The sequence below is a fragment of the Artibeus jamaicensis genome, unplaced genomic scaffold (assembly GCF_021234435.1).
Source record: "Artibeus jamaicensis isolate MK-2021 breed Jamaican fruit bat unplaced genomic scaffold, CSHL_Jam_final scaffold_1964, whole genome shotgun sequence".
Lineage (NCBI taxonomy): Eukaryota > Metazoa > Chordata > Mammalia > Chiroptera > Phyllostomidae > Artibeus > Artibeus jamaicensis.
The window spans coordinates 42086505-42101645 of record NW_026522030.1 but is presented as its reverse complement, the minus strand read 5'-3'; the positions used below and the strand labels follow the sequence as shown (position 1 = coordinate 42101645).

At 39.6% G+C, this 15141-nt stretch overlaps 1 pseudogene; it reads left to right on the top strand.

Moving 5' to 3' along the window:
* Nucleotides 1-839: 839 nt before the first annotated feature.
* LOC128626040 (tigger transposable element-derived protein 1-like) lies at nt 840-5247 on the top strand (annotated as a pseudogene).
* Nucleotides 5248-15141: the final 9894 nt, after the last annotated feature.

Below are 15141 nucleotides of genomic sequence, written 5' to 3'. Positions count from 1 at the left end.
ACACTCACTTTTGTGTGTGTGCACTCTTTATCATCAATCTGTTTCCCTCCACCGATTGTTCTCTCCAGTTCTGCCTGTAGGTTGGTAATATGGACTGAAAAGAAGCTGTAGTCAAATAAATCTGTGCAGTGTCTCAGCTCTGCCATATACCGACTAAAGTCTGAGCAAGTTACTGAACTTCTCAGTGCATTAGTATTCTCATATCTAAGAACAAAAAATACTGTTAAAAACTCTTTGTACTTTATTAAATAATTTTATTGTTGATAGTAATAACAGTGCTATCTTGAAATGACTTTATAAATACTATAGGATAAAGCAAATAAGTCATTAGGAATCAAAATGTTCTAATAGAAAATAGGTATAGAAATAAGCAAAAACTCTACATTTTAAAATGAGAATTGAAAGTATCCTTATAGGCATACCTTGTTTTATCATGCTCCATTTTATTGTGCTTTGCAGATTACAGGGATTTTGTTTGTTTATTTTATAACTTGAAGGCTTGTGGCAACACTTTGTCAAGTCTGTCTGTGCCATTTTTCCAACAGCATTTGCTTACTTTGTGTATTTATGTCACATTTTGGTAATCTCCCAATATTTCCAACTTTTTCATTATTATTATATTTGTTATGGTGATCTATGATCAGTAATCTCTGATGCTCCTATTGTATTGTTTTGAGGAGCCATGAACTATGCCCATATAAGATGGTGAACTCAATTGATAAGTGTATGTTCTGACTTCTCTACAGACTGGCCATTTTCCCATCACTTTCCCTTTCGTAGGGTCTCCCTGTTGCATGGGACACAAAATTATTGAAATTAGGCCAATTAATGACCATACAATGGCCTCTAGATGTTGAAAAAAAGAGTCACATGTCCCTCTTTTAAATCAAAAGCTAGAGATGATTAAGCTTAGGATGGCATGTCAAAAGCCAAAGAAGACTGAAATCTTAGCCAAGTTGTGAATGTACCAGAAAAATTCTAGAAGGAAATTAAAATTGCTGCTTTAGTAAACACATGAATAGTAAGAAAGCCAAACATCCTTATTGCTGATATGGGGAAAGCTTTAGTGATCTACATAGAAGGTCAAACCAGTCATAACCTTTCCTTAAGCCAAAGGCTAATCTAGAGCAAGTACCTAACTCTCTCTGGTTCTTTGAAGGCTGAGAGAGGTGAGAAAGCTAACAGAAGAAAAGTTTGAACTTCCAGAGGTTGGTTCATGAGGTTTAGGAAAGAATCCCTCTCCATAATCCAACTTTTGGATTCTTTCCAACTATGGATAGTAGTATCCATAAAAGTTCAAGGTGAAGCAGCAAAGTGCTAATGTAGAAGCTATAGCAAGTTATCCAGAAAATCTAGCTAATATTACTAAAGTGGCTATAATAAATAACAAATTTTCTGTGTAGACACAGTACCTTTATATAGAAAGAAGATGCCATATAAGAATTTCATAGTTAGAGAGGAGAAGTCAATGCCTACTTTCAAAGCTCAAAAGGACAGGCTGACTCTCTTGTTAGGGGCTAAAGCAACTGGTGACTTTAAGTTGAAGGCAGTGATCATTTACCATTCTGAAAACCCAAGGGTTCTTAAGAATTATGCTGAGTCTACTCTGCCTGTGCTCTATAAATTGAACAACAAAGCATGGATGACAACACATCTGTTTTCAACATGGTTTATTGAATATTTTAGGCTCCCTGTTGAGACTTACTGTTCAGAAAATAAGATTACTTTCAAGATATTACTGCTCCTTAACAATGCATCTGGTCATTCAAAAGCTCTGATGGAGATGTACAACAAGGTTAATGTTGTGTATTCCAAGCAAATGGACAGGAAAGAAAAGCTGGGGTAACAATACTCATCTCAGGCAAAATAGACTTAAAAAAAAAGGGCCATAAAAAGGGACCCAGAAGGTCACTTCATAATACTCAAGAGAAGAATCCATTAAAAAGACATAAACATTATAAACATGTATGCACCCAACATAGCAATACCCAAATACATAAAGAAAATCTTGGAGGACTTCAAGAAAGATATTGACAGCAACACAATTATAGTAGGGGATTTTAATACCCTATCCAGAATATTGGGTAGATCTTCCAAACAAAATATCAAAAGAGATATTGTGACATTGAACAATGTCCTAGATCAAATGGACTTAACTGATATAAATACAGCCTTTCATCCCAAAGAAGCAAAATACACTTTCTTTTCAAATGCACATGGAACATTTTCAACCACATGATAGGTCACAAAACAAGCCTCAACAAATCAAGAAAATTGAAATCATACCAAGCATCTTCTCTGACCACAAAGGACTGAAAGTAGAAACCAACCTCAAGGACAAAACTCAAAAATACTCAAATACATGGAGATTGAATAGCATGCTATTAAACAATGAATGGATGAAGAATGAAATCAGGGAATAAATCAAAATGTTTCTGGATACAAATGAAAATGAACTCATAACAATTCGAAATTTATGGGACACAGTGAAGGCAGACCTGAGAGGGAAGTTCATAGCAATACACACCCACCTAAAAAAGATAAAAACATTTCAAATAAACAACCTAACACTACACCTACAAGAACTTGAGGAACAATAACAAAGACAGCCCAGAACAAGTAGAAGGAAGGAAAAACCAAGATTAGAGCAGAACTAAATGACATAGAGACTAAAAGCACAATTGTAAGGATCAATAAATCCAGAAGCCAGTTCTTTGAAAAGATAAACAAAATTGACAAACCTTTAAGCAAATTCATCAAGGAAAAAAAAGAGAGGACCCAAATAAACACAATCAGTAATGAAAGAGGAAAAATAACAACTGATACCACAGAAACACAAATGATTGTAAGAAATTACTAGAAAGAATCATAAGCCAAGAAATTTGAAAATGTAGGTGAAATGGACAAATTTCTAGAAAAATATAATCTTCCAAAACTCAATGAAGAAGAAGCAGAAAGCCTGAACAGACCAATAACAGCTGATGAAATTGAAGCAATAATCAAAAACCTACCAACACGCAAAAGCCCTGGACCAGACGGTTTCACAGGAGAATTCTACAAAGTATTTAAGGAAGAGGTAACCTCTACCCTTCACTGACTATTCCAAAAAATCCAAGAAGATGGAAGACTCCCAAACTGTTTTATGAAGCCAGCATCATCCTAATCCTAAAACCAGATAAAGACATAACAAATAAAGAAAACTTAAGGCCAAAATCACTGATGAACATAGATGCTAAAATCCTCAACAAAATATTGGCAAACCACATCCAGCAATACATTAAAAAGATCATACACCATGATCAAGTGGGATTCATCCAAGGAGTGCAAGAATGGTACAATATTCACAAATCAGTAAATGTAATACATCACATAAACAAAACGAAAGACAAAAATCACATGATCATAGCAATAGATATAGAAAAAGCATTTGATAAGGTACAGCACTCATTTATGATCAAAACACTCAGCAAAGTGGGAATAGAGGGAGCATTCTTCAACACAATAAAGGTCATATACAGGATACCTACAGCCAACATCCCACTCAATGAGCAAAAATTTAGAGCTTTCCCACTAAGATCAGGAACAAGACAAGGGTGTTCGCTTTCACTACTCCTATTCAATGTAGTATTGGAAGTCCTAGCCATAGCAATCAGTCAAGAAAAAGAAATAAAAGGCATCCAAATTGGAAAGGAGGAAGCAAAACTGTCATTGTTTGTAGATGACATGATGGTGTACAGAGAAAATCCTATAGACTCTACAAAAAAACTATTCGACCTAATAAGTGAATTTTGCAAAACAGCAGGATACAAGGTCAATATTCAGAAATCAAAGGCATTTTTGTACACTAACAATGAAATATCAAAAACAGAAATAAGGAAAAAATCCCATTTGATATAGCAACAAGAAAATAAAGTACCTAGGAATAAACCTAACTAAGGAGGTAAAAGACCTGTACTCATAAAACTACACTACACTGAAGAAAGAAATTAAGGAGCACACATATAAATGGAAGCCTGTACCATGATCATGGAATACTACAATGGAATACTACACAGCAGAAAGAAAGAAGGAGTTCCTACCCTTTGTGACAACATGAATGGAACTGGAGAGCATTATGCTAAGTGAAATAAGCCAGGTGGTGAGGAACAGATACCATATGATTCCACCTTTAAATGGAACCTAATCAACAAAACAGATAAGCAAGCAAAATATAACCAGAGACATTGAAATTGAGAGCAGTCTGACAGTAATTAGTGGGAAGATGGGGCTGGATAATAATGGAGAGGAGTAAGGATTTTCAAGAACAACTATAAAGGACACATGGACAAAACCAAGGGGGCATGGAAGCAGGGGAGTGAGGTGGGCAGGCCAGGGTTGTGGGGGAGTGGTAGACAGACAACTGCACTTGAGCAGCAATAAAATAATTTAAAAAAATTAATGTTGTATCATGCCTGTTAATACAACATCTATTCTGCAACACATGGATCAAGGAGTTACTTTGACTTTCAAGTCTTATTTAAGAAATATGTTTCGTAAGGCTATAGTTGCCAAAAATAGTGATTCCTCAGAAAGATCGGAGCAAACTAAATTGAAAACTTTCAGGAAAGGATTCACTATTCTAGATGACATTAAGAACACTAGTGATTCATTGGAAGAAGCCAAACTGTCAACATTAACAGGAGTCTGGAATCATGTGGGGTTTGATTCTAACCCTATGAATGACTTTCAGGGGTTCAAGACTTCAGTGGAGGAAGAAATTGCGGATGTGGTAGAAATAGCAAAAGAACTAGAATTAGAAGTGGACCCTGAAGATGTGACTGAATTGCTGCAATCTCATGATAAAATGTTAATGAATAAGGAGGTGCTTCTTATGGGTGAGCAAAGAAATTGGTTTTTCTCGAAATGAAATACGCTCCTGATGAGGATGCTGTGACAGTTGTTGAAATGACAACAAAGGGTTTAGAACATTATTTAAACTTAGTTGACAAAGCATTGGCAGTGTTTGAGAAGATTGACTTCAATTTTAAAAGCAATTCCTCTGTGGATAAAAGGCCACCAAACAGCATCACATGCTACAGAGAAATTGTCCATGAAAGGAAGACAGAAGTAATGTGGCAAACTTTACTGTTGTGTCATTTTAAGAAATGGCCACAGCTACCCCAGCCTTCAGCAATCACCACCCCAATCAGTCAGCAGCCGTCAACACAGAGGCAAGACCTTCTGCTAGGCTGCCGAAGACTCAGATGATGGCTAGAGATTTTTTTAAATAATAAAGTATTATAAAGTTAAGGTATGTACATTGGGTTTTTTTAGGCATAATGCTATTGCACTCTTAGTAGATACAGTATAATGTAAACAACTTTTATATGTACTTAGAACTCCCAAAATTCATGAGACTTTCTTTATTACCATATTCACTTTATTTTATTGGTCTGGAGCAGAACATACAACATCTCCAAGGTATGCCTATATTAATTAATACTGTTTTGAAAATAAATTTCCTAAATATAACCACTGAAACGACCTAAATTAGAAGCAATGACATCACAGTAGTAATAAGAATCCCTGGTGCCCAGATTTTGGTTTCTAAATGCTACTTCCTGCTAAAAGGGATCAGATCTCTTTTAAGAAATATGTGATTTCTGGTCTGCAGCAGTAATTGTACAAGCTGAGTCTGGAAGCTAAAAAGTACTTTAAAATTAATGGAGTAATGTGAAAAGGAGCCAGATTTAGGAAGCTCCCACAGACCAAAATTGGGACAATTTGAACATCAAAAATAATAATAAAAAGGAAAACTTATAGATTAGAAATCAGGGAATTATATTTTTAGGTATGATAATGGTCTTGGCGTTTTATAGAAAATTTCTTTAATTATTACAAATGGATGCTGAAATGCTTATGGGTGATTAGTCATGATGTCTATAATTTTAAATAGCCCAGCAAAAATTTAGATAGACCAAACAAATATGACTGATTATTAAAAATTGTGACCATAGACAGTGAGTATATGGGTGTTCAGTCTTCTAATTTTCTGTATATATGAGATTTTTATAATGTAAAATACATTTATGTTATATATGAAACATATACTTTATATTTGTTTTTGTGGAGAGCACCTTTCATAATTTGTAGATTTTTTTAAATGTTTATTCCCTTACTTAGACTAGAAAAGAAGAAGAAAACAAACACTATCATTGGCTCAGCTTAAATTTTTTTTTAGAATCAAGTGGAGTTTACACAAACACACATATAAATAAATGAACAAACTTTTCACCTCACACTTCCTTCTACTCCATCCCACTAATTGATTTTCTTGGCTTCTCTTTGTTGTATCAACAGAAAGAACCTCCAGCTTTTAATTCAGTCCGAATAGTGCCAAAGACACTTTGCACTTATTCAAATCATAAGGTCAAAGAGAGAGAGAGAAAGTGGGAGAGACAGCGTGCAGTGAGAAGACAGACGGAATGGGGAAGAGATATGAGATGGACGAGCCTCTCTCAGAACAAGCAATGTAGCCATAATAATAAAATCGTAAAAGCAGTTCAAGGAGAATTGTTATGAAGTTAAGAGCTTGACTGCCAGACTTGCTAGAAGTGTGACTGGAAGTGACTTATACTTCCCCTAACCTGCCTCAAATCAGAATTCACTTTCTTTCCTCCTAAAAAAAGAAACTGTATCTGCTACCTTGGCCTATTTATGTATATAGCAGGCCAAGGTCATTCAAGTATTAATTTATGTCTAGATCAAATCACTCATTCAACAGATACTTATTAAGCTCCTACTGTGTGCTAGGCTCTTTTCTAACAGCTTCAGGTATATCAGAAAACAAAATGCACTCAAATCCCCAACTTTATGGACAGATACTAAACAACAAATAATTTAAATGAGGCATGGGTTGCACTTTAAAATAGGATGGGCCTCACTGACACCGCACCATCTGAGCAAAGACTTGTAGGAGATGCAGGAGCCACGTGTGCTAACTACTGTGGGAAGAACTTTGTAGACAAAAGGAACAGGAAGTGCAAAGGCTCCATGTTGCACCATCCCTGGTAGGTCCCAGGATGGAGCTGAGGCCAGGTGGGCCCAGAAGAGTGAGAATGAGGGAAATGACAGGATGAGGAGTTGGGGGTAATAATGATCAGGTCCCAATGGACCTTGAATACACTGAAGGATTTGGATTTTCCACTAAGTAAAATGGGAGGCAAGGAAAAACTTTTATTTTTACAGGGTGGCTCTGGCAGCTGTGTTGCAAACAGACTGAAGCAGGGAAGGGGGCAGAAGGGAAATGAGGGAGCCGCTACAGTAATCAGGTGAATGGTGATGGTTGCTTGGATCAAGGTGCAAGCAGTGGTGTGTAGCAGTAAAGGTAACTGGGCAAGATGCTTAATGTGTGGAGAAGTAAAAGGGGAACATTCTTAGTTCCCTAATTTTCAACATCAAATAACAAGATGTTTACTTTCTCATCTAGAGATAAACTTTCTCCAACATTTGAACTCCCAGCAGTGAATTATCTTGTGCATGTTTCTGCAGAGATTATGGAACAAGGCAATGGGGAGTTCCTTTGCAGCTGGTGGGGGTGGGGCATGGTGAGTACATACAACAAGGACCCGAGTCCAGAAGAAATTCCAGGGCCCTGCTACACTCTATGTCAATACCAATTTTGTCTAAAGATTTTTAGACAGTCTGTCCTTGCTGGGATGCCATAAAGAATATAGTTTTGTTGTTTTTCATTAGTACCAGGCCCAGTCCCGGGGCGGGGGGTGCTCCATGGGGCTTTTTAATGAGAGTCACTTAAAAAGTGCTAGGCATTCTTCCTGGTGTTAAAAGCAAAGGCATGAAGTGAAATTGTAATTCTGAAGTCCTTTTCAAGTGATAGAATCAGAGGCTTGACACGATTCAAGGGACAGAGCTCAGATAATCAAGAAGATGGAGTGAGTGAATCATGTCCAAGCTTCGACACCCCCTGATGACCACCCCCGCACCGTAGAACTACAGGCAAACAAGTAGCAAGTGGGTCACAGGGGAATTTTTTGTTAGATAGTTTTATTCAGTATAATCAACATATAATAAACTGCAATAAAGTATACATTAATGAGCTTTGACATACATATATAGCAGAATCAAGACAATGCACATGTTCATCATCCCCAGGAGTTTCTCAGTTCTCCTTTACAATTTTTTTCCCACTATTTCTTGACCTGATTCTGTTAAAATGGGTTAATCTGTTTTCCACAGATGTCCAGGGCTCCTTTTCCTTGCAGCTCTCTCCTCTCTGTTACTTTATTCCAAAAGCTGAACTCAACCCACGAAGGTGTCCCCAGAGTCTTAGCTCTGTCTTCTGACTGAAAGAGGGAGTCTCCTGGGCTCATCTGGGCTCGTTCCCTGCACAGTGGTCTGGAAATTTTCTTAAGGCAGCCATTTGTTTCCCTACTACCAAGAATTACTGTCTTTTACTGTCTGATTCTAGTGCCTTGCAAACCTTTGTTTTACAAATTTTGTCTTTATGTTTGTTTGTTTGGATATTTCAGGTGGAAACTACCTGCCAATGTTACTCCATTTTGGCCAGAACCAGATGTCACTGGTTAAGTTTGGAAGTAGAAGAATTCTGTGTTGCTGGCTGAATGGAGGTTCACGAGCCATAGGTGCTGTGCTATTGTTAGCAGAGCTGAAATTTTGTTTTAAGAATCACAGAGCTTGCCTTGTATTATTTTAACCTTGGCCTGAAAGTTGGTTACAGTAACACCAGTGGTCGGGGGTACCTTATAATTTCCTTATTTGATATTATAAGTTAAAATTAAAGCGGTTAAATTCAGTTATGTCACCTCTTTTAAAATGTAAATTCCCTTTGGAATTAATGTCTAATAACCTGCTCCTAACACCTTAATAGATGCCAATTATTGGAACTCTACTGCTGTATGCCAGGCACTTTGCTAAACATTTTACACCCATTAATTCATTAATCCTCATATTGATCCTCTGAGGTACATTTGAGCTTAAATAGACTGGCAGCAGTTGAGGAACTTGCCCCAGGTCCCAATCTCTTGAGAGGATTAGAATGTAGATTTCGATGACATCAACTTCTTCTGTTCCATGTACGGTCCACGTGCACAAGCCACCAGCAGTAGCAGCCTCGCAGGCTCTCCTCAGGGCCTGCTGAGTCCAACCCTGTTTTAGTCCCCATGTGACAAGGTCCTTATGTGATCTGTATGCACAGGTCAGAGAAGCCCTGCTCCAGTTTATGCTCAACCTGTTCTCATCAACTGGATAAGGGAAGAACTTAAAGGAAGTGGAGATTTAAGACAAGGTAGGCAAGTTAATCTGACAGCTTGAAACACTATCATAGCTCAGGCAAGGGTAGGGTATCAGTGTACGTATTATTAATCAATGGGAGATAAAAAAGAAATCTAACATACCAAATATGTACTAAGTACCAGGAACTGTTCTAAAGGGCTTTACAGTGTTAAGTGATTTAATCCTCACAACAAATCTATTTGGTTTGTCATCATTTTATAGACAAAGAACATGGAGTTTACAGAGTTTAAGTAAGTTGCCCAACCAATCCACTACGGGTAGTATTGTAACATAACCTCGGGCACAGTGGCTCCAGTCGAAGCTCTAGATCACTCCAGCAGACTGAGAGAGCACAGCGAACCTGGGTGGGAGGCGGGAGAAGAAGGTGCAGAACAGGAAACAGGAAGGAGAGGTAGAAAGGACAAACTTGCACTGTCTTGCCAGGGGCAAAGCTGTGTAGAGTAATGGAACCCCAGAGGGTGCTGGAGACTTCATATTGTTACCGAACAAGAGGTCCGAGGGAGGGGCAATACAATATTTGGCCCACCTAGGGATGCCCAAAACTGCTATACAACAGGGGCCCCTCCCAAAAACAAAATACTAATATCTACTGGGCCCTTCTGTCCGCCGCCAATTGGAAAGACATCTCTTAATGCCAGAGATTTGTGAAAAGGAAACAAAATGTTTATTTAATGCTATTCAGGCCTAATGCCTCTACTAAAATATTAAGGTCCTTTAGGGTATACACCTACACCCACACAGCGCTCCCTTCTCCCACCGTCCCAACTCCCACTGTCCCAACTCCGGGTACCATAAATCAGGAAAAGAGCACATGTCCCTTTTTCAGGCCGCTGGCACCGTCAGCTATGTCACCGTGCAGGCAGGATCTCGAGTTAATCCAAAGTACTGTGGTACCCTCTCATGGTCCACTGGCAAGAGTCCTTTGTACCCAGTTCCAGTCAAAGTCTCTCTTGCTTTTTCAGGCCATGCGGCCAAAGGGGGCACCCCAAAGCCGCGTGGGCCTCTTCTACCAAAGCTGCAGGAGTCCGCACTCCACCAAAAGCATGTGGCTTTCTTCTTCACCTGGCTGCAGGGATCTCCATTCTGGCAAAGCTGCGTGGTTTTTCCCTTTCACCTGGGAAAGAGGGGGTCCGCACCCTGCCAAAACCACATGGCTCCCTCTTTCACCTCGCCAAGAGGGGATCCTTGCTCTGCTGAAATCACGTAGCTCTCCCTTACATGACTGCAGGGGTCCTGCACTCTGGCCAAAACTGCATGGTTCTCTCTCCTCTTCACCTCAGCAAGAGGGGATCTAAACAGCTCAGACCATGTGGCTCGCTCCCCGCCAATGGCTGCCGCGTCTTGGTTTAAATCTCTGCACCCATCCTCCTTTGCGGCCCCATTTCCGACTCCTCCTACAATCAGTTACACCTGCCAGGACTCTCATACCCTCCCAGCTTTACTGGGCTGCCATCATTAGTCTGGGCAGGTATCACCCCATGTCCTGGAGCCAATCAATTCCAAGCTCTCACGCAGGCGCTGTACTTGGGGGACCTGCCCCTAGTTACATCTTGGGTAGAAGCCACTCCCTTCTTCCTGGCTCAGAGCATGGTCACAGCTATTTAACATATCTATGAAACCAGTTAAAGGTTATAGATATGTTAAATGGCCATTCTAGAGGTTAGCTGCAAAACTATTGCTATGCAAAACAGTTCTCAGTGGCCCTGCTCCATAGTCCCTTCCCCCTGTTGGGGGGGGGGTGGCGAGGACATCTTATATGTCTCTCCAATATTCCTATGCACTTTGAATTCTGGACGCCATTCCAAATCTTTTTTGGCCCCCCCCCCCACCCTGTATCAATATTATATAGAAAAAATTGTTTTGCATATCTGAAACTCAAGATGCTATATTTGCAGGTGAGCATAATTAAATCATGCTGTAGATTTCTTGTCTATTAAAATAACTGATGAAGTAATGAGAGTAACAGTTTTGGGTATGCAATTTTCGGCTAATTCTGTGGTGATCAGAGGAAAAACAACATACTCGCCAAGGCTATTTCTGTGTGTGTAAAGCAAAGAGATAAAAATACGAGAGCTGCTGGCCTTCATTAAAAGGATAAGGGGTTGCTGATTGGTATTTCTTTTTAGACTTTATAGAAGCTTTAATTTTAAAAGGACTTTGTCACTTGCTGCTGTTGGTGAGAGGTTTTGCTTTATCTGGGGTGCTTAATTGTGCTCGTGCTTATTTGTTAGGTTTATTGAGATATATTTAGGTATAATCTATAGTCCCTCTTCCTAGAAGAAAAAATATAAAAGCACAAGTCAGCTGGCTTTGGAGACACAATTCAAGGCCTATGTGTTTTATTATGCATTGCCTCAGTTAATTAGCTCTCTAATTGTGATTTAGTTTACATCGTTGTGTTAAATCCATGCCCAGAGGCTGTGCTGAGGTGACTATTGCTTTAGAAGTAACAGGGATTTGGTTGTCTGCCTTAACTCTGAGAGTTACACAGTTTATTTAGAATGCGATTTTTTGTGCTGTCCTTTCCCACACCCACTCGGATTATTTCCAATATGCCAAGTCACCCACAGAACTTAACCATTAACCAGAAAATGTGACCATTCAGCTCCATTCCAAGAAATCACCCACCTAACTTTGCTTTCCACCTTGTTTTATTCGGCTCCATTTCCACCTAGCCTTTACTTGGTTTTTGCTCCATTCTTTTTTTTTTAAGCTAAACTTTTTCCTTTTAGACTAGCAGGTCATCACACTTTTGTCCACAGACCTTGGAGTCCTAGCGCACTTCATCCTTGACTCAGACTTCTGGCTGCTTCCAATCTTGCCAGGAACTGCTCACCCAGTGTTAGTCCCTTGCCAGCCAAATGTTGGAATGAACTTGCTGGACCAGTGTCTTGGCTGGGTGTATTTGGAACCTGTAGGTGAGGGACAGACCCTGCCAAGTCTGGGCAAAATTGCACTGAGAACAGGTTCAACTTTGATAACATTACCCTTCTTTGGGTTCATCCTCTCTTTGCTCCCTCTCCTTCTCCCTTGTCTCCAGAAGTTTTGGTGCCATTGGGCACTTACCTTCTCTTCAGAACACTGATCTGAGTTCTACAATCACAGTGACAAACTCATTACGGAATGAACGTGTCTGGACTGTTACATCTGAGCATGGATATCTTTAAAAGCTGCTAATGTGTTATAAAGTAATACCCTTTACCCTTATAAAGTAATATGTGTGTCTTAACTAGCCATCTGAATAGGATCTTCCAACTCATGTATTGAAGGTGCATTAATGCTTTCCTGGAATAAGGTAGGGTATAAGTAAATGCAGTACAAAGTAAAACAAAAGATAACAATAACAGTCACAGCTCTGGTGTTAGGAAGATCCGATATCATGTCACATGTTACGACCATCTGCTGGATGTCCTCAGTATTCTTTCTTCCCCTGCAAACAGAGCTGCTAAGGTGGAGGCTACATTTTCAGCCCCCCTTACAGTTACATGTGATCACATGACTAAGTTAGAAGAATAGAATATTTGAAGATATGATATATTCCAATACTGTGTCATTTGCAAATTAAGATAAGTTTCTAGCTCAGGAATTTGTCTCTATTCACCACACCCTATGGTTAGAATTTGGATAATATAGCAACTTAGCTTTGGCTACCCAGATGCACATGTCACCAGAGGAGATAGCAGAGCCCCAAGATGGAAAGAACCTGGGTCCCTGAATGAGTTTGTAGAGTAGGTTTGTAGAGTAGAACTGCTCTGCCAGCCTATATTGGCTAGACTGTTGTAAAAAAATTAATTCCTATCTTTTGGGTTTTTTTTTTATATAGCAGCTTGCCATTTATTTTAACTAATACACAAACCTATAAGAGAAAAATGAATGAATCATTCCAGGAGGAACTGAGGTTTTTGAGACCTGGGTTATAGATATTTGGTATTGGAAAAGTTCTAAATCTTGGTCATCCCTGGAAAGATAAATTGAAAGAGCCTCTGGGAAGGGGCTCTTTCCATCACCACAGTCGTGGTGTGCAGAGTTTTAATGTTCATTAGAACCACCTAGATGACTTCTTAAAACACAGATTGCTGGGGAACCTCCGTGAGCCGCTGATTCAGAAAGTCTGGAGAGGGCCCAAGCACTGGCATTTCTAACAAGCTAACAAGAGATGCTGATGCTGCTGATCTGGGACCATTCTGAGATCCTGTAAGTACTAGTCAGGATCTTTGGTACTAGTACTTTCCTCTAAACACATCTTGAAGAAAACTTTAGCAAGGTTGGTTTGATGGTGCACTCACTTGTAAAGGCACTGCTGAGGCCTTGCCCCATAACCCATGGCCTGAGTGCCCCTGTAGATCTGGTGGACAGGTGCTGTCCACATGGCTTCCCGCCCCAGCCCGTGAGCCTCTCTGTTCCTCTGCCTGAGGGCTTTGTCCATCACCAGGGCATCTTCCCCAGGGAGCAGCCCAGAAGTGCTGGGGATTCATTGCCCCCTGTGAAATTGTTTGACCAACAAGAGATACTGTTTATGGGGAAATAGCCGTTCCCCAGCCCTGACTGGGACAATTTTGTGGCAGGTTTGTTTTTTTTTGTGATACCTTAGAGGATTCTTGGAGGATCAAGACTCAATGGCCCATAGCAAACTTAATGCTCCCTTTATTACTTTTTCTTCCTTCTTTGTCTCACTTTCTCTACCCCCTCACTCCTGCCCCCCAGAATCACCTTCAAATAAATTACCAGCACTCAAGTCCTCCAAGCAGGAGGATCTGCTCTGGGGTTGGGGGTTACATCCAGAGTCATCTCTCTACTTACTCTGTTGTCTGGGCAACCATATATCTTGGTGCAACTCTGAGTGAGACAGAGAGTCTCATGGTGGAATTAGTCTTCACTGGAGTCTGAGTGTTTCTTATTCCTGGAAGGCTGCAACCACATTTCAGTAGGAATGAGAGGTGGTACGGGACTGTCAAAAGAATGAGCTCTGGTGTTAGTCACACTGCCTGATTCACACCCAGATTTCATACTCAGTGGTGAGATGTTGTGTCTTTATGGCCTAGTTTCTTTATCTATGAAACTAGGATAATAACAATTCCCACTGTATAGAGTTTGAGGAAAGATTAAGTGAGCTAATGCATACAAAGCTTTTAGAAAAGTGAATCATATAATAAGCTTAATAAATGTTAGCTTTTTATCACGTTTCTGGGGCCAGGGCTAGAGAGTAATGGAGGAGGAGGCTTCTAATACTCTCCAACCCTGATGTACCTTCTCTCCACGTCAGGCACAGAACAGCCATCCCTCTGCCACTTGCTAGAGCAGACAGCTGGCAGAGAGTGGTGTGTTCTCTAACTGTTGCATGCTTTCCGAAAAGTAAAATAACTCTCTCTTATCCTTTTGTTAGCCTTATTTTCTTGTTGATTTTGGTAAATTACCAGTTGAAAATTTTTTTCAGTGGGGATGAATACAGGAAAGGACAGTCTTTATCATTCAGTCATTGGTAATGGAAGCTTCCTAATACACTTTCTGCTTGTCACAATCCATGGCATGTAGAAGAGGACAATAAAAGTACTATTTTCTTTTAAAAATATTTTTATCACAAAAAATGCGTCATCTATAGGAAAAAATTGGGGAAAAAGATATAAAGACCAGCCATACAATTCTATTTACTTACATGATTTTGTTTGTTGTCTTATCTGGCATTGTGTGTGTGTGTGTGTGTGTGTGTGTGTGTGTGTGTGTGTGTGAGAGAGAGAAATGTAGTTTGATAAATAGATAGATAAATAGATAAAATGAGAATGCACAACACATATTGCTTTAACATTTTTACCGAACATAGTATAAGCACCA